General features: G+C 39.3%; 1 pseudogene; it reads left to right on the forward strand.

Annotated features, from left to right (window-relative positions):
* The first annotated feature begins 11696 nt into the window (after positions 1-11696).
* Positions 11697-12293, forward strand: LOC126957920 (putative uncharacterized protein encoded by LINC02915; annotated as a pseudogene).
* The last annotated feature ends 9530 nt before the right edge of the window (positions 12294-21823 follow it).

Genomic DNA, 21823 nt, shown 5'->3' on the forward strand with positions numbered 1-21823 from the left:
CCAAATGGAATCAATCCCACAGTCTTGACTTCAGAGGAAACTGTATGCTAACCAAATGAGCAAACCAGTCATCTCTACTGGGAAAGTAATAATAGAGGTGGCCCTGATTTCAGAAGTAGAGTGAGATGCCAATGACTCCACTAAAATATTTCATTGTCCCAATAAAGTAAGGTTGTGACCACCATCTGAGTTGCTGCTCTCCAAGCACAACTTCAGTTATACTGTGCAGACTAGAATTTTTGAGCTCAATATTATTAAGCTGATTTTCTGATTATAATGGGGTCCAATTTCAACTATTTCTCTGTGCAGTTCCTATTTATTTTTACAAAAGTATATCAATCATAATCATTGTGATAATATTTGCAGTGCTTTCTAACTTATATATTTAGCTTGTAAGTTAACAAAATCTTTAACAAACCAGTCACAAAAGTTAGCTGTATGAACCAGACTTACAGAGAATATAAAGGGACATGAAACCCATAGGAAAAGGAAATTCATTTCCTAAACAGTCACGATTATTTAGGAGAGATCTATTCCTTTTCAGTAAGTCCCTTGAAAGAGGAGACTATTTGTGTTATATCATTTTGCGCCTGACAAACTGCCTAATTTCATATCTTGAACATAGTAGGTGCTCAAGAAATACTTGTTGAATAATGAATGAACATTTGTTAGAAAACTTTAGTAGGAAGGATTTTAATAGTAAAACCTTGAAACTAATCTAAGTGTTCAAAAATAGAGAACTATTTAATAATGTTTTACAGCCTCCAAAATTATGTTGAGGAAGAATAAGATATATCATAAAAATTGTGATACAAATTTTAGATGAAAAATTTAGGTTACTAAATAGTATGTACAAATTATTCCATTATTTATATATACATATATACACATATCTTGCTATTTTGTATATCAAAAGATACACAACATTATACTATGTTGGTTAACTCTGGGGATCTGATTCCAGGTTGTTTTTATTTCCTTCCTTGAGATTTTTTCTGTAATATCTGAATTTTATTCCTTTCTTTCCAAATTTGGAGAAAAAATTAAGGTTTCTGAAAATTAAAAAAGTAGATAATATATCAAGTTTGGATTGCAAACCAGAGCTTTCAGCAGAACATAGTTGAGTCTTTGCCATAGACACCAACTCATTTCCTTCCTTTCTGTGGCATTCATACCACTATCATGCTTTTTTTCCCAGATGAGATGACAAAATGGAAAGACCATCTCCACACCAAGCATGGAGCCGTAGGAAAGTGGAATGTCAGTCAGGGCAACTGCAGATCAGGAAATCGTGTCACGGAAAACAGAACCTGTATAAGATTCTAAGTTTATGCCATTTGCTGATCAGTTACCATATTTCAAAAATTATACACACTGTAATCCCCCTCTCTGGTCTGCAGGCCCTTTGAAGGGGAAGGCATTTTTAGCAAATATCGTTTAAATGGAGAAAGGAGGAAGATCAATGTACTCCAAACTACTTCAGATTGGATCTTAGTCGGAATGTCTCCCCAGAGCAGAAGCTCTTCTCCAGAAGTACCTTTCCTGTTGGATTCAGGTTCAGGGTTGGAACCCACAGACCCAGAATGATAGGCTGTCAGCAAAGACAAGCACATCCTTAGCATCCAGCAATGCTCACTTTGTCCTTGTCTCCTTCATCTTCCTTCAAACTTCTATTTTTTTCTTAGATTTCTCTGAAACTCTTTTAAAAACTCCTTTTGAAACAAGTGGGTGCCTGACTCATTGTCTGTTTCCTCTGTTTTCCACCCAAGTGGTAAACAATGGGCTCTATTCAAATGTGGACCGTCTGTGAGCTGGGAACCTGCGTGCAGACAAAGCTCCTTATCCCACGGCAGACTGCCAGACCCATGCTCTCCTCCACTCACCTCCTGGGCTGTTTAATAAAGGCCACTTGGCAAAATGCAACATATTGTCACGGTCCTATGACCTTGTAGTTCTCTGTCTCCTTTCCCTTCAGCTCGAAAGAATATTACTCTAAATTCTGAAGTCAATGCATTTGAGAACAGCCTTTCAAAAGATACTCGTAAGAATAACAGGAGGTAGTTCAGGCCCCAGTCATAAGGACTACCTGGTTTTCTTTATGATAATTGTAATGCCTCTGTCCTAACTCCTCCCAAGTTGTTAATATTTTGTCTGTAGATGGTGGTTGCCAGGAAAGAGAATCTTGCAAAGTCAAGGGCATGACAAAGCTGAGAAATAGAGAAGGCTAGCCCAAGACAAAGGCAAAGGAACAAAATAGTAGGAATCAGACTATGGAACAAGAAGGACAGGACAAAGTTTCGAGTTCAAAGGGAGCAGATAAGACAAAAATAACTGAACTTAAATGATACAGTAGTCCTCAGGAAAAAAAGAGAGCGAGAGAGAGACGAGACTAGAGAACACATTCCCTTCAAGTGCTTGAGGAAAGCACACTTCCAGTGTGTACAGGAATCACAGGAGGAGATTTTGCATATTGTGTTGAAACTCCCTTCCCAAGAATTTATGTTTCCTGAAGAACACCGCCAGCTTTCCCCCTCCATCTTAAAATGGTAAGAAAGAAAGTTAAAGAGAAGGTAAGGGAAACAAATAAATAATTACGATATTCCAGTTATATTAGATATGTGTGCTTTTTAAAATAACTTCAACAACCATACAAAATTGTGGCTCTTATTCCTATTTTTTTACAGATGAGAAAATCGTAGCTTATAGAGTTTAAATAATTTGCTCACAGTCATAGAATTAGGTAGCACTAGAATTTAAAATCAAGTGGTATGACTAAAAAACCATGAGAACATTCATTCCTTCTTTTACAAATCACTCCCTATTGACAATCAAACCCAAGTCCTCTAGATTCTCCATGAATATTATTTAAATCTATCCTCTTTATCCAACCCTACTGTCCCTCCCTCATAGCTTAGCAAGTTTTCCCCAAATGCCTCCTCACTGACCTCCCATCTCTGTGTGTCCTCCCTGCCACTCTTTTCCTTTCTTCTTTCCTTTTCCTTCCTCTTTCAACATGTATCTCATCAATTCCAACCTGCTTAAAAACCTTCAGTGACTTCCCACTGACTTAAGATTAAGTCACTGCCCTCAAATATGGCACTGCTTACCCATTGGTCCGCATATTATATTCTCTCTCCCTCACTTTCTACGTTCCAACCACACTGGACTTCTTTAATATCCTCAAAACTACAAGTTGTATACCAGGGAAGGGCTTTTACACAGGCTGTTATTCACTGTGGAACACTCCCTCCTCTTTTCTTAGCTCAGCAATTCTCAAACTTTTGGGGCTCAGGGCCCCTTTGTGCTCTGAAATACTATGAAGAACCCCAAAGATCTTTTCATTTTAAAAAGGTAGATTATATCATTATATTATGTTGTAAATTAGAACCAAGAAATGTTTAAATATTTAATTCATTTTAAAACAACACAGTAAACTGATTATACCTTAACATAAATAACATTTTATAAAAACATAGCCACATTTTCCAAAACCAAAAATACTTGAGTGAAACTAGTAGCATTGTTTTGCATTTTTTGCAAATCTTACCAATATCTGGCTTACTAAAGTATAAATGGATTCTCATGTCTGCGTCTGCATTCAATCTGTTGTGATATCATATGTTATGCAGCTTCTGTAAAACTCCACTGTACACTTGTAATGCAGTAACAATGAAAAGGCAAATAACGGGGGGGCGGAGCAAGATGGCCGAATAGGAGCAGCTCCAGTCTCCAACTCCCAGCGTGAGCGACACAGAAGACCGGTGATTTCTGCATTTTCAACTGAGGTACTGGGTTCATCTCACTGGGGAGTGCCGGACGATCGGTGCTGGTCAGCTGCTGCAGCCCGACCAGCGAGAGCTGAAGCAGGGCGAGGCATTGCCTCACCTGGGAAGCGCAAGGGGGAAGGGAATCCCTTTTCCTAGCCAGGGGAACTGAGACACACAACACCTGGAAAATCGGGTAACTCCCACCCCAATACTACGCTTTAAGCAAACAGGCAGACCAGGAGATCATATCCCACACCTGGCCGGGAGGGTCCCACACCCACGGAGCCTCCCTCATTGCTAGCACAGCAGTCTGTGATCTACCAGCAAGGCAGCAGCGAGGCTGGGGGAGGGGCGCCCGCCATTGCTGAGGCTTAAGTAGGTAAACAAAGCTGCTGGGAAGCTCGAACTGGGTGGAGCTCACAGCAGCTCAAGGAAACCTGCCTGTCTCTGTAGACTCCACCTCTGGGGACAGGGCACAGTAAACTAAACAAACGCAGCAGACACCTCTGCAGACACAAACGACTCTGTCTGACAGCTTTGAAGAGAGCAGTGGATCTCCCAACACGGAGGTTGAGATCTGAGAAGGGACAGACTCCCTGCTCAAGTGGGTCCCTGACCCCTGAGTAGCCTAACTGGGAGACATCCCCCACTAGGGGCAGTCTGACACCCCACACCTCACAGGGTGGAGTACACCCCTGAGAGGAAGCTTCCAAAGCAAGAATCAGACAGGTACACTCGCTGTTCAGAAATATTCTATCTTCTGCAGCCTCTGCTGCTGATACCCAGGCAAACAGGGTCTGGAGTGGACCTCAAGCAATCTCCAACAGACCTACAGCTGAGGGTCCTGACTGTTAGAAGGAAAACTATCAAACAGGAAGGACACCTACACCAAAACCCCATCAGTACATCACCATCATCAAAGACCAGAGGCAGATAAAACCACAAAGATGGGGAAAAAGCAGGGCAGAAAAGCTGGAAATTCAAAAAATAAGAGCGCATCTCCCCCGGCAAAGGAGCGCAGCTCATCGCCAGCAACGGATCAAAGCTGGACGGAGAATGACTTTGACGAGATGAGAGAAGAAGGCTTCAGTCCATCAAATTTCTCAGAGCTAAAGGAGGAATTACGTGCCCAGCACAAAGAAACTAAAAATCTTGAAAAAAAAGTGGAAGAATTGATGGCTAGAGTAATTAATGCAGAGAAGGTCCTAAATGAAATGAAAGAGATGAAAACCATGACACGAGAAATACATGACAAATGCACAAGCTTCAGTAACCGACTCAATCAACTGGAAGAAAGAGTATCAGCGATTGAGGATCAAATGAATGAAATGAAGCGAGAAGAGAAACCAAAAGAAAAAAGAAGAAAAAGAAATGAACAAAGCCTGCAAGAAGTATGGGATTATGTAAAAAGACCAAATCTACGTCTGATTGGGGTGCCTGAAAGTGAGGGGGAAAATGGAACCAAGTTGGAAAACACTCTTCAGGATATCATCCAGGAGAACTTCCCCAACCTAGTAGGGCAGGCCAACATTCAAATCCAGGAAATACAAAGAACGCCACAAAGATACTCCTTGAGAAGAACAACTCCAAGACACATAATTGCCAGATTCACCAAAGTTGAAACGAAGGAAAAAATCTTAAGGGTAGCCAGAGAGAAAGGTCGGGTTACCCACAAAGGGAAGCCCATCAGACTAACAGCAGATCTCTCGGCAGAAACTCTACAAGCCAGAAGAGAGTGGGGGCCAATATTCAACGTTCTTAAAGAAAAGAATTTTAAACCCAGAATTTCATATCCAGCCAAACTAAGTTTCATAAGTGAAGGAGAAATAAAATCCTTTACAGATAAGCAAATGCTTAGAGATTTTGTCACCACTAGGCCTGCCTTACAAGAGACCCTGAAGGAAGCACTAAACATGGAAAGGAACAACCGGTACCAGCCATTGCAAAAACATGCCAAAATGTAAAGACCATTGAGGCTAGGAAGAAACTGCATCACCTAATGAGCAAAATAACCAGTTAATATCATAATGGCAGGATCAAGTTCACACATAACAATATTAACCTTAAATGTAAATGGACTAAATGGTCCAATTAAAAGACACAGACTGGCAAACTGGATAAAGAGTCAAGACCCATCAGTCTGCTGTATTCAGGAGCCCCATCTCACACGCAGAGACATACATAGGCTCAAAATAAAGGGATGGAGGAAGATTTACCAAGCAAATGGAGAACAAAAAAAAGCGGGGGTTGCAATACTAGTCTCTGATAAAACAGACTTTAAACTATCAAAGATCAAAAGAGACAAAGAAGGCCATTACATAATGGTAAAGGGATCAATTCAACAGGAAGAGCTAACTATCCTAAATATATATGCACCCAATACAGGAGCACCCAGATTCATAAAGCAAGTCCTTAGAGACTTACAAAGAGACTTAGACTCCCATACAATAATAATGGGAGACTTCAACACTCCACTGTCAACATTAGACAGATCAACGAGACAGAAAGTTAACAAGGATATCCAGGAATTGAACTCATCTCTGCAGCAAGCAGACCTAATAGACATCTATAGAACTCTCCACCCCAAATCAACAGAATATACATTCTTCTCAGCACCACATCATACTTACTCCAAAATTGACCACGTAATTGGAAGTAAAGCACTCCTCAGCAAATGTACAAGAACAGAAATTATAACAAACTGTCTCTCAGACCACAGTGCAATCAAACTAGAACTCAGGACTAAGAAACTCAATCAAAACCGCTCAACTACATGGAAACTGAACAACCTGCTCCTGAATGACTACTGGGTACATAACGAAATGAAGGCAGAAATAAAGATGTTCTTTGAAACCAATGAGAACAAAGATACAACATACCAGAATCTCTGGGACACATTTAAAGCAGTGTGTAGAGGGAAATTTATAGCACTAAATGCCCACAAGAGAAAGCAGGAAAGATCTAAAATTGACACTCTAACATCGCAATTAAAAGAACTAGAGAAGCAAGAGCAAACACATTCGAAAGCTAGCAGAAGGCAAGAAATAACTAAGATCAGAGCAGAACTGAAGGAGATAGAGACACAAAAAACCCTCCAAAAATTCAATGAATCCAGGAGTTGGTTTTTTGAAAAGATCAACAAAATTGACAGACCACTAGCCAGACTAATAAAGAAGAAAAGAGAGAAGAATCAAATCGACGCAATTAAAAATGATAAAGGGGATATCACCACCGACCCCACAGAAATACAAACTACCATCAGAGAATACTATAAACACCTCTACGCAAATAAACTGGAAAATCTAGAAGAAATGGATAATTTCCTGGACACTTACACTCTCCCAAGACTAAACCAGGAAGAAGTTGAATCCCTGAATAGACCAATAGCAGGCTCTGAAATTGAGGCAACAATTAATAGCCTACCAACCAAAAAAAGTCCAGGACCAGATGGATTCACAGCTGAATTCTACCAGAGGTACAAGGAGGAGTTGGTACCATTCCTTCTGAAACTATTCCAATCAATGGAAAAAGAGGGAATCCTCCCTAACTCATTTTATGAGGCCAACATCATCCTGATACCAAAGCCTGGCAGAGACACAACAAAAAAAGAGAATTTTAGACCAATATCCCTGATGAACATCGATGCAAAAATCCTCAATAAAATACTGGCAAACCGGATTCAGCAACACATCAAAAAGCTTATCCACCATGATCAAGTGGGCTTCATCCCTGGGATGCAAGGCTGGTTCAACATTCGCAAATCAATAAACATAATCCAGCATATAAACAGAACCAAAGACAAGAACCACATGATTATCTCAATTGATGCAGAAAAGGCTTTTGACAAAATTCAACAGCCCTTCATGCTAAAAATGCTTAATAAATCCGGTATTGATGGAACGTACCTCAAAATAATAAGAGCTATTTATGACAAACCCACAGCCAACATCATACTGAATGGGCAAAAACTGGAAGCATTCCCTTGGAAAACTGGCACAAGACAGGGATGCCCTCTCTCACCACTCCTATTCAACATAGTGTTGGAAGTTCTGGCTAGGGCAATCAGGCAAGAGAAAGAAATCAAGGGTATTCAGTTAGGAAAAGAAGAAGTCAAATTGTCCCTGTTTGCAGATGACATGATTGTATATTTAGAAAACCCCATTGTCTCAGCCCAAAATCTCCTTAAGCTGATAAGCAACTTCAGGAAAGTCTCAGGATACAAAATTAATGTGCAAAAATCACAAGCATTCTTATACACCAGTAACAGACAAACAGAGAGCCAAATCAGGAATGAACTTCCATTCACAATTGCTTCAAAGAGAATCATATACCTAGGAATCCAACTTACAAGGGATGTAAAGGACCTCTTCAAGGAGAACTACAAACCACTGCTCAATGAAATAAAAGAGGACACAAACAAATGGAAGAACATACCATGCTCATGGATAGGAAAAATCAATATCGTGAAAATGGCCATACTGCCCAAGGTAATTTATAGATTCAATGCCATCCCCATCAAGCTACCAATGAGTTTCTTCACAGAATTGGAAAAAACTGCTTTAAAGTTCATATGGAACCAAAAAAGAGCCCGCATCTCCAAGACAATCCTAAGTCAAAAGAACAAAGCTGGAGGCATCACGCTACCTGACTTCAAACTATACTACAAGGCTACAGTAACCAAAACAGCATGGTACTGGTACCAAAACAGAGATATAGACCAATGGAACAGAACAGAGTCCTCAGAAATAATACCACACATCTACAGCCATTTGATCTTTGACAAACCTGAGAGAAACAAGAAATGGGGAAAGGATTCCCTATTTAATAAATGGTGCTGGGAAAATTGGCTAGCCATAAGTAGAAAGCTGAAACTGGATCCTTTCCTTACTCCTTATACGAAAATTAATTCAAGATGGATTAGAGACTTAAATGTTACACCTAATACCATAAAAATCCTAGAGGAAAACCTAGGTAGTACCATTCAGGACATAGGCATGGGCAAAGACTTCATGTCTAAAACACCAAAAGCAATGGCAGCAAAAGCCAAAATTGACAAATGGGATCTCATTAAACTAAAGAGCTTCTGCACAGCAAAAGAAACTACCATCAGAGTGAACAGGCAACCTACAGAATGGGAGAAAATTTTTGCAATCTACTCATCTGACAAAGGGCTAATATCCAGAACCTACAAAGAACTCAAACAAATTTACAAGAAAAAAACAAACAACCCCATCAAAAAGTGGGCAAAGGATATGAACAGACATTTCTCAAAAGAAGACATTCATACAGCCAACAGACACATGAAAAAATGCTCATCATCACTGGCCATCAGAGAAATGCAAATCAAAACCACAATGAGATACCATCTCACACCAGTTAGAATGGCGATCATTAAAAAGTCAGGAAACAACAGGTGCTGGAGAGGATGTGGAGAAATAGGAACACTTTTACACTGTTGGTGGGATTGTAAACTAGTTCAACCATTATGGAAAACAGTATGGCGATTCCTCAAGGATCTAGAACTAGATGTACCATATGACCCAGCCATCCCATTACTGGGTATATACCCAAAGGATTATAAATTATGCTGCTATAAAGACACATGCACACGTATGTTTATTGCAGCACTATTCACAATAGCAAAGACTTGGAATCAACCCAAATGTCCACCAGTGACAGATTGGATTAAGAAAATGTGGCACATATACACCATGGAATACTATGCAGCCATCAAAAAGGATGAGTTTGAGTCCTTTGTAGGGACTTGGATGCAGCTGGAATCCATCATTCTTAGCAAACTATCACAAGAACAGAAAACCAAACACCGCATGTTCTCACTCATAGGTGGGAACTGAACAATGAGATCACTCGGACTCAGGAAGGGGAACATCACACACCGGGGCCTATCATGGGGAGGGGGGAGGGGGGAGGGATTGCATTGGGAGTTATACCTGATGTAAATGATGAGTTGATGGGTGCAGCACAGCAACATGGCACAAGTATACATATGTAACAAACCTGCACGTTATGCACATGTACCCTACAACTTAAAGTATAATAATAATAAATAAATTTAAAAAAAAGAAAAGAAAAGGCAAATAACTTCTTAGTATTATAGGGCAACAGTTTTAACTCCTGAACCCCCTAAAAGTGTCTTAGGCAGAGGCCTCCAGGAAATCCAAGGTATACATTAGGCACTCTTAATTATTCTTTATGTCTTGTCTTAAAGTTAAAATTTGCAAGGATGTCTTCCCTGACCTCAAAGAACAGGTCTGAGTCCTCTTGTTATATGTTTCTATATCATCCTTACCTCTCTGTCAAAACACTCACTGTAACTATAATTTAATCAGTAATTTGCATAGGACAGAGACCATGCCAACTTTGTTCATAGTGAGTCTCCAGTGCTCAGCACACAGCAAGGACTCAGAAAATCTTTGTGGGAGGAAGGAGGAGATAGAAGAAAGGGAGAGAGCAAGGAAGTAAGGCCTCAGACTCAATGAGACAGTGCCCTGACAATGGCTCCATTCCTTCAGCAGGATGTACACAGAGATGTAACTTTCTACAGCGTCTGCTGCTCTGGGTGCCATTGAAACAGGATGAGAGAAAGTGGCAGGTAATGGACTGGAGTGAGGAGACTGAGGGGAAACTGTAGAGAATAATGGTTAGGAGTACATGTGCTGGGTTCTCTCATTAAGGTGATCATTCAATATTTACTAAGCAGATACAATTTGCCAGGCATTATTCTGGGCACTTGGGATACATCAGTAAGCAAAACAGAAAAGGTTCTGGCCTCAAGGAGTTTACAGGCAGACCTGAACTCGGCCACAGATCCCTCCACTTGAGTTGGCCTGGATTGTTTGTTTAACCTTCTTGTGCCTTATTTCTCTCATCTGTAAAATGTGAACAAGCCTTGAAAGTCTCCCGGTGAGAACTAAATGAAAGAATATCTTTAATGTACCCAGTAGAGTCAGGCACCTGGTAGGTGCCTAATAAATGGAAATCTTTCTGCTGGCAACTCTTATTCCAAAATTGATTTTTTTCATGTACAGAAACTATTTGATAGATTAGAATCCAGTCACTCACAGGATATGACTTGGGTAGTTGTCAGGGAGGAAGAGTGCTGTATTTAGAGTCTTCTCAGGACTCAGGGGGGCTGGCTGCGGTGTCATTTTCCCATAGAGAAGCATCACCTCTCGCTTCCTGTCTTCTTCACAAGCCACCTGGTTATTTTTATATTGAACTTTGTGAGGTACTATCATAGTCTTAAGTTATGGGGTATTTCAAAACAGACTTTCCTGAGGACTCTTACAAAAATAATTATGCCACAAGTGTCAGACCATTTTAAAGAAGATATTCATAGCCAACTGTTTGTAAGGGACCACCTTCTTACACGGGTTTATCATGTATCATAGGGTTGCCGGGCTTTTCCAACTTCACCCTCTGAGTTTCGTTTGGCCTCAAAAAGGGACACTGCCTTTGAAGGAGGATTACCAGGAGAGAGGGAAAATTTACAAAAAAAGAGTACAGGGCTCTTTGATTTTTCATTTCCCTTTCCCTCTACTCACTCTTTGTGCCTTCTTCAGTTAGTGCCACACTAGAGAAGTGTTAGGTAGAGAAAGAGGAAGAAAGAAAAGGAGACAATCTTATCAGTTGATTTTGCTATGTGTTACCAGTCTGGTAAAAACATTTGAAGTTAGAAAGTATTCAAACATGAATAAAGTTTCAGAGTTACTTGTATGGATTTCATTTCCTCAGAATACCCTCATTGTTCCTTCGCAGGAAATATTCATGAGTCAACTATCCAGAATCATAGTTATTATTCAAGTGGTGTGGGTTTAAAAGGAGATCTGATGCCATGGCAAACCTCACTGACTTAGACTGTTCTTCAAGTTAAACAGCAGGATGATGTCTGAAGTGACTGAAACACATATGGCTTCAGTGTGTCGAGAAGACCTGAAAGATCCCACATGGAAGTGAAATTCATTATTGGCAAGCACGGTGACAGGAGACCCCAGAGGGCTGAGCCGCAAAGAATTTGCAGAGCCGTATGGCTAACTCCATGGCCTAGTTTGATCTTGAAGTTATTGTCTTGGATAATCCTCTCAAATCTGTTCCTGTACTTAAGAGTCACTCATCACATGAGGGAGCTCCCTCTCAGGTTCCTTTACATCGCCCTGTCAGAAATGACTTTCAGGGAACACAGACATCACATCAAATCATCCAACAGATGTCCCTTTCAAATAAGTTGGAGCAGAACCAACTATATGGAGAAGTCATAAACAAGGAAACAGACAACCCAGTGATTTTCAGCGGATTGGCACTGCTCTTATGACAGAAACCTCAAGTTTCTTGGGTGGAAGAACATGAGTTCAACAGAGGGCGTGTGCACTATGCTGGCTGACTCTTGCCCTCCTGAGGCTCATGCTGTTGACAGGGGATAGAGGGGACACTTTTGGAGTCCAAATCCTGCATCATCTCAATGAAGTGCTATTCAACATCATGGCTCTAAGAAGTAACCCATTTTAATAACTGGCATCAGAGGACTTAGGAGAGAGAAAGTCAGTATCCAGACCCATTTCCGTCAGTGACTCTCTCCTTGTATTGGGAGGGTTGGCCAGAATCGTCTGATTCCTGTTTCTGATTTCCTTCCTCACTGGCATCAGAGGATTGCACTACAGGAAGACTAATATCTAACTGAGCTCCAAGTGCTAAATAAGAGCATCTCAGGCTCATTCCAGACCACCAAGAGGTTCGGGGTGACCAAGTCACAGACTATAAATTTGAACATTTGATGATTTTTGCAGGTGACTGGGTGAACAAAGGAAAACCCAAGAGATACATAAAGATGGAAACTAGGATTTCTCATTTGAATTCTTTAACATGCCTCACTCTAATGGTTATAAATATAAAGGAACTTTCACCTTCAAGAGGGTGAAATGAAGTTAATGAGTTTAGGTTTTAGGTTTTTTTTTTTTTTTTTTTAACCTACTTTAGAATAGGAAACATGCTTACTCATATTTACAAGGCACTGCAAGGCACCAGCCAAAAAGCCTGAGTTATTGGCAGGATATTTTTGTTGTTGTTGTTTCTATTGTCCACATGGGTAGGCAATTAATACTTTTTAGGAAATTAGCTTGCCAACTCAACACTGCGTACTTTTGAATTTTTATTCTAGCAACAGCCCATAATTTATTGAAAATTCCCTATGTGCCAGACACTACACTAGACATTGGGAGTATGAAAATTAATACGGTAAAGATCCTGGCTTTAAAGAGTCTTTAACATTATTTGAGCAGTTTTATTACAGGTGTATATGTTGGAATTGTCAGAACACTTAGCTCAAAGCAAGGGTTCAAGCATGACTTTGCAGAGTAGATTTTGGCTGAGCTTAAAGGATGTGAGGATAAGCATACACATTTTTAAAATTACCCAGAATGTAGTGCCTACTGAAATGCTTGAGCCTCAGTTGCTTCTAAGAGTCCAGCTTCAGAACTTGCATCTTGCTAGATTGAGCTCATTGCTTAATTTCTAGCCAACATAGCCCATCTCTCTCAGCTGAATACTAAGCTCATCAACTTCTCCTTTGATCTAGGTCTTGAAAAGAATGTTGAACATGACAGGGCTGAAGGCAGAAACCATAGAAACTTCCATCCAGAGTTACAGTCATCTCTTAATAGCTGCCTACTGTTGCAATCAAAATTAACTCACTTCTTGCCCAATTGTGACACTTCACTCACCTTCTACTCAAGGGAGACTTCAAGAATTGTTGAAGCTGAACTTCTCAGGTTCTTATACTTAGTGACACTGTTCATGCAGTGGCTCAGTATGTCTTGATTTCTTGGAGCCAGCAAAAGTCACAAACTGAACCCTCAAATCGGAATTCATAAGTGACTAACTTGTAGCATAACTTTATTATACTAGGAAAGATGGGGTTAGGGAGAGAAAAAATATCTATAACATCTTAATGTTCAAATATAAGCACTTTATGTATATTTAGTCATTCGAACTCCAAATACACTTTAAGAAGCAGTTATTATTCCACTCTCTAATTCTACAATTTCTACCTTTTTAGATTCCACATGTAAGTGAGATCATATGGTATTTGTTGCTCTGTGCCTGACTTATTTCACTTAGCATAATGTCCTTAGGTTCATCCATGTTTGCAAACGGCAGAATTGCCTGGTTTTTTTTTTAAGGCTAAACAGTATTCTATTTTGTATATTCAGCACATTTTTTAAAAATCTATTCTTCAGCTAATGGACACTTAGGTTGATTCCGTATCTTGCCTCTTGTGAATAATGTGGCAATGAACACAGGAGTGCAAACATCCCTTTAAAATACTGATTTAAATTCCTTTAGGTATACACCCAATTGGCTGTGGGAAGTTAGACAGGGAAAGGGTACACATTGGTCTATGGATACAGAGTTTCAGTTAGATAAGAGGAATAATTCTGGTGTTCTATTGCACAGCACAGTGTCTATAGTTAATAGCAATGTATTACATATTTCAAAACAGCTAAAGAGAACTTTAATTGTTCTTACCACAATGAAATAACTGGGTAAATGAATATGCTACTTAGCCTGATTTGCTCATTCCACAATGTATACATGTATCAAAAAGTCCCATTGTACCCCATAAATATACATTATTTGTCAATTACAATAAAACATTTTTTTAAAAAAAAGTAATCAAAGTCTCCATTTGACTGATAAAACTTAGATTAAATCTGAGCTAGAACTCAGCCAGTATTGCACCAAATGTTCTTTCCATTATGCTCCTCCCTCTTCCTCGCTAAGATTGCGCCCCTTCTCCTCCCTAACTCACCTCAAGCTCCCATCACCCTTCACTAGTTTTAAACCAAGGAAAAATGATTCAATGAATGATAATACTTGACCAAGAACTTTTATAGAGTTTTGAGTTAAAGAAAATGTGACTTGGGTCAAAGTCACGTTTTAAACTTGTGATTTGTGTTAAAGAAAATGAAACCCCTAAATGACTTTTCTTAAGTAGGCATTCAAAAAAAATTGACCTTTTCATCACTTAATCCTCACATATCTATATGCTATGGACTGAATTGTGTCCCCCAAAACTTTGTATTTGAAGCCCTAACCACTTTTCCACAATGTAACTGTAGTTGGAGATAGAACTTTTATTTAGAGATGGAACATTGAACCTAATTAAGGTTAAATGAGGTCACTGTCATTAGGGTAGGACCCTAAGCCAATAGGACCGGTGGGTTTATTAAAGGAAGAGACTGATTCTCTCTCTCTCTCTCTCTGCCTCTCTGTCAGGTGAGGACACAGTAAAAGGAAGTAATCTGGGAGCCAGGAAGAGGACCCTCACTAGAATCTGATCATGCTGGAATCCTGAAGTTGGACTTCCAGCCTCCAGAACAGTGAGAAAATAGATTTATGTCATTTAAGCTACTTAGTATTTTGTTAAGGCAATTTAAACAGACTAATACACTATATAGTCTATGGACCCCCTCCAGGTATACCACTCGGACCATTTTACAAGAACAGTATATGAGATTCAAAGGGGTCATTAGGACATATGATGAGTAAAGTTGGTTATTCCAGGGTTTTACTTACTAAATTCCAGTACATAGTTCGAACCACTGTGGTACACAACACACTTTCCCACAGGAATGCCATAGCCTACTATTCCAACAGGATCAGATAATCTAAAGTGAGCAAATTCGGGGGGTGCAATTGTGCTATGCTGGACAGATGGGCATGACTCTGTGGTTAGGGGGTGGAGTACCATCTGTTGCGGACACACGAGTGCTTCTTGCTGTCCTTGGGGAAAGTCACAGATGTTTCCATAACAGGTGTGTTTGCTTCCCCCATGTAGCTTTCCCAGACACGTCACACACAGCACTTTGGCTGAGTTACCTTTTCTACTCAAGCAAAGTAAGAGAAATGAGACACCTGCCCTGATAATTTAATTTAGAGGGAAAAAAGATGTGACTTGGTTGCTTCTGAGGTGCCTGAATGTACTTTTGGCAGGGAGTGGGGAAATAGAAAAAATACCAAATACTGAAGACAGCATGTTTCTCAAACCGTGAATAATTGTTGAATTCTTTATTTTATTTTTATAAGTTCCAGGGTACACGTGCAGGATGTGCAGGTTTGTTACATGGGTAAGCGTGTGCCACGGTGGTTTGCATCTATCAACCTCTCACCTACATATTAAGCCCTGCATGCATTAGCTATTTATCCCAATGCTCTCTCTCTTTCACTCCTTTGCGTGTGGTTTTTGAGTAACAGAATCAGGACAGGATAATGTGCACTATGCTTCCTGAACAATCGATTAGTAGGCTGAGGCTTGAAAGGTAAGGCAATATGCTGCCAATGAGCTAATTATTATATTCAATATGTTGAGCTATTAAGCATATAATTATTAAAAATGAATTATTAAACACACAATGAACTCAAATGTAACTACTAAATTCACAGTCTTAGATTGTCTTTAACCTACTGCCCCCCATGCATTCTACCAAAAATTTTAGTATCTATCTATTTCATGAATCCGGTGAAAAATACTGACAAAATTTAACTTTAAGGCATACCATTTTTTTCTGGTATATAACTGACCTGTGGTTAATTAGAAAATTTGGGGATGTCTTTCGATTGTCGTGTATAAGAATATAATCTTCCACAAATCCTGAATTTAAAATGCTCCACGTGCCCAGAACTCTTTTCTAGAGAGCAACACAGAATGGTGGAAAGTCATATGTAACTCTAAAGGAAAGCCTCCATGTAATTACCTCTAAATATAAAGTTGCATACAAAGAGAATCAGTCTACCAAGTGTAATTAAAAGCAGTTCAAATTTTAATTATTTTTCACAAGTAAAGGCAAACACAGAGATACATACCCTTGCTGCAAAAAAAATTTTAAAAAGGTGTCTTGAGGACGTATTTCCAATTATTGCACTGGTATTCTGCCTATGAATTTATCTATTACTCTATCATGTGACCCCAAAATCTCACCTTTCACAGATGTAGCAATTTTTCTTTTTTAAAATAATTTTAAAATACTGTTCTAACGCCGGGCGCGGTGGCTCAAGCCTGTAATCCCAGCACTTTGGGAGGCCGAGACGGGCGGATCACAAGGTCAGGAGATCGAGACCATCCTGGCTAACATGGTGAAACCCCGTCTCTACTAAAAATACAAAAAACTAGCCGGGTGAGGTGGCGGGCGCCTGTAGTCCCAGCTACTCGGGAGGCTGAGGCAGGAGAATGGCGTAAACCCGGGAGGCGGAGCTTGCAGTGAGCTGAGATCCGGCCACTGCACTCCAGCCTGGGCGACAGAGCGAGACTTCGTCTCAAAAAAAAAAAAAAAAAAAAAAAATACTGTTCTAAGATGAGGATTATCTGTGTAACTGTGTAATCATCTATCTAGCTGCCCAGAGAATTTTCTGTTCAAGAACATGCACCTCCTTTCTTAAATAAATAGAACTTATTTTAAGATCTCTCCTCTAGATAGAATGAGTTGACTTTCCTCTTTATAAACTTGCTAAAAGTAGCACCCCAGGCACTTGTTACTTAAATGAGATACGTATTTAAGCAAAATGATAAAATATTAAAACTGAAAAACTGTATGTGTCAGTCACACATAAGATCCTGGTGGCAACTCACAGACTACCGGGTCCCTTCACGATCTATGGCTCCTAACCTGGTGGCCCCTACTAGTTTCTGGAAGGTGGAGGAGAGCTATCCTTAGAGTTCTGGAGAACTTATCACTATCTACACCTACCTTGTTTATTTGTTTGTTCATATGTATATTGCCTACCTCATCCACCACTAGATTGTAAACTTGAAAGTAGGGACATATTGTCTTTTTAGACTTGTAGTTATAGCTCCCAGAACAGTGACTGGAACAGAGTAGATACTATAAAAGTGTTTTGAATAATTAAGTGAATGAATAAATTAATACATGCTGCTTAAAATACACCCTTCCCCTTTGGTCCACCTTCCTGTGTGGACAGGTGCAGGGATCCCTCCAATGACAAACAACTGAGCAAAGAGTTATGGAATCAGACATCAAAGGCAAACATAAAAGAATGACATATCTTCCAAGGAATAGGATTCTTGAGAAACATATCTCTCCTATCCAAAGGGTGTAATTAGGAAATTTCCATGATTATGAAAAGCAATGTACTGGCCATTCTTTGAACTCAAAATGACTAATGCCTGGTGTGTGCGAGTGTGCGTGCGTGTCTGTGTGTGTGTGTTTATGGGAAGTAGTTGGGGAAAAGCATTTAAATTGGCTCTTAGAGATGCTTTTTATGACAAGAATGTAAGATAATTATAAACCAAATTTTTCCCCATCATAAATGAGTTATAGTCAATATTAGACAAGCAAATACCTATTGACTAGGAATTATATGCTGAATAATGTATTCATCTGCTAAGGCTATTGTTATAAAACATCACATACTAGGTAGCTTAAACAACTTAAATTCATTTTCTCACAGTTCTGGATACTAGAAGTACAAGATCGAGGTGCTGGAAAATTTGGTGTCTATATTGAGGCTTGCAGTCATCTGCCACCTCTCTGTGTCCTCACATGAACTTTTCTCTTTGTATGCAGAGAGAAAGAGAGAGAGAGAGAAGGAGAGGAGAGAAGGAGGGGGGCAGACAGAGAGATAGTTTACTGGTGCCCCTTCCTCTTCTCATAAAGACACTATTCCTATTGGATTGAGCCCTACTCTTTTAACCTCATTTAACCTTAATCACCTTCTTAAAGCTCCTGTCTGTAAATAGTCACAACAGGGGTTAGGGTCTCAAATATGAATGGGAGAGGGCACAATCCAGTTCACAATAGATGATAAAGGAGAGAATATAAATGAGACACTGATTTTCTTAAAAATGTTTCAATTTAGAGGTGGGTTGGGGAGTGGAAACCAACACCGTCCATGCAGAACTTTAGCACCTGACCTGATAGGAGTTCCAAGAGAGATGTGAAAAACAATTGCCCTGAGACTGCCAAAGGAAAGGCTAATGAATTTGATTTAAAATGACTGAGAAAAGCTATGTAAGGAAATATTAGAAAATCCCACAAATATGAGACTCTGTAATAGCTTTCTTCTGAGGCAGATTTCAAAAATAGCAATCTGGAAGAATTTAACAATAGGGAAATGGAATGAAACCTTTGAAAGAAAACAAGATAAGATCTATGAAAAACAAAGCTTTAAAATACTAGAAAAAAAATTCCTGTTTGAGAGAACTCAATAATTGGATATATGTGAACGTAGCTGCTTTCTGTTTTATTATAAATGTCTGGTTCACAGACCTCAGCAGCAAAGTCTTATCCACAAAGAAGTAGCTCTGAACAAAAACTGACAATATGTATCTCAAAATAATAAGAGCTATTTATGACAAACCCACAGCCAATATCATACTGAATGGGCAAAAGCTGGAAGCATTCCCTTGGAAAACCTGCACAAGACAAGGATGCCCTCTCTCACTACTCCTATGCAACATAGTGTTGGAAGTTCTGGCCAGGGCAATCAGGAAAGAGAAAGAAATAAAGGTATTCATTTAGGAAGAGAGGAAGTAAAATTGTCCCTGTTTGCAGATGACATGGTTATATATTTAGAAAACCCCATCATCTCAGCCCCAAATCTCCTTAAGCTGATAAGCAACTTCAGGAAAGTCTCAGGATACAAAATCAATGTGCAAAAATCAAAAGCATTCCTACACACCAATAATAGACAAACAGAGAGCCAAATCATGAGTGAACCCCCATTCACAATTGCTACAAAGAGAATAAAATACCTAGGAATCCAACTTACAAGGGATGTGAAGGAACTCTTCAAGGAGAACTACAAACCACTGCTCAATGAAATAAAAGAGGACACAAACAAATGGAAAAACCTTCCATGCTCATGGATGAGAAGAATTAATTGTTGTCAAAATGGCCATACTGCCCAAGGTAATTTATAGATGCAATGCCATCCCCATCAAGCTACCAATGACTTTCTTCACAGAATTGGAAAAAAACTACTTTAAAGTTCATATGGAACCAAAAAAGAGCCCCCATTGCCAAGACAATCCTAAGCCAAAAGAGCAAAGCTGGAGGCATCATGCTACCTGACTTCAAACTATACTACAAGGCTACAGTAACCAAAACAACATGGTATTGGTACCAAAACAGATATATATATACCAATGGAACAGAACAGAGGCCTCAGAAATAACACCACACATTACAACCATCTGATCTTTGACAAACCTCACAAAAACAAGCAATAGGGAAAGGATTCCCTATTTAATAAATGGTGCTGGGAAAACTGGCTAGCCATATGTAGAAAGCTGAAACTGGATCCCTTCCTTACACCTTATACAAAAATTAATTCAAGATGGATTAAAGACTTAAATATTAGACCTAAAACCATCAAAACCCTAGAAGCAAACCTAGGCAATACCATTCAGGACATAGACATGGGCAAGGACTTCATGACTAGAACACAAAAAGCAATGGCAACAAATGCCAAAATTGACAAATGGGATCTAATTAAACTAAAGACCTTCTGCACAGAAAAAAAAAAACAAAAAACAAAAAACAAAAAAAAAAAAAAACAAAAACAAAAACAAAAAACAAAAACAAACAAACAAACAAACAAAAAATACCATCAGAGTGAACCAGGCAACCTACAGAATGAGAGAAAATGTTTGCAATCTACCCATCTGACAAAGACTATATCCAGAATCTACAAAGAATTTAAACAAATTGACAAGGAAAAAACAGCCCCATCAAAAAGTGGGCAAAGGATATGAACAGACATTTCTCAAAAAAAGACATTTATATGCCAAAGGACACATGAAAAAATACTCCTCATCACTGTCATCAGAGAAATGCAAATCAAAACCACAATGAGATACTATCTCATGCCAGTTAGAATGGCAATCATTAAAAAGTCAGAAAACAACAGATGCTGGAGAGGATGTGGAGAAATAGGAACGCTTTTATGCTGTTGGTGGGAGTGTAAATTAGTTCAACCATTGTGGAAGACAGTGTGGCGATTCCCCAAGGATCTAGAACTAGAAATACCATTTGACCCAGCCACCCCATTACTGGGTATATATCCAAAGGATTTTAAATCATTCTACTATAAAGACACACGCAGACGTGTGTTTATTGCGGCACTATTCACAATAGCAAAGACTTAGAACCAACCCAAATATCCATCAATGATAGACTGGATTAAGAAAATGTGGTGGCACATATACACCACGGAATACTATGCAGCCATAAAAAAGGATGAGTTCATGTCCTTTGCAGGGACATGGATGAAGCTGGAAACCATCATTCTCAGCAAACTATCACAAGGAAAGAAAACAAAACACCACACATTCTCACTCATAGGTGGACATTAAAAAGGAGAACACTTGGGCATAGGGTGGGGAACATCACACACTGGGGCCTGTTGGGGGACTGGGGGAGGGGTAACATCAGGAGAATTACCTAACGAAAATGACGAGTTGATAGGTGCAGCAAACCAACATGACACATATATACCTATGTAACAAACCTGCACGTTGTGCACATGTACCTTAGAACTTAGTGTGTGTGTGTGTGTGTATATATGTGTGTGTTGTGATGTGTGTGTGTGTGTGTATATACATATATATATAATTGATGATAATATCTATATATCTATGTCTACACTTACATATTTACCAACATCCAAGCATTTTAGAAGTCCCTTGATTCTAATTTATTAATCTGAACAAGTGGACATTTTTAAATAGATGAGTAACTTCTACTGATAAAACCACATTCATTTATGATTAAAGAACAAAAAGCCTCTTTTCCTAGTTTATGTTTTCTTATGTAGAGAGACATAAACTCCTGTTAATAATGTGGTACTACAGAGAGCCTTCTTTCTAGGATATCTAAGACCTGGGATTTCTCTAATCATGGATGTTCCTACCTAGGCTTGACCTGCATTTAGGGGAAACAAACTGGCAGTTTTATATTAACAAATGTAATGCCAATCTGTCTGTCTTCAAGGATATTTTTAGCTCATCAGCAGGACTTCTGCAG

Source organism: Macaca thibetana, chromosome 7 (genome assembly GCF_024542745.1).
Source record: "Macaca thibetana thibetana isolate TM-01 chromosome 7, ASM2454274v1, whole genome shotgun sequence".
In the NCBI taxonomy this organism is placed as follows: domain Eukaryota; kingdom Metazoa; phylum Chordata; class Mammalia; order Primates; family Cercopithecidae; genus Macaca; species Macaca thibetana.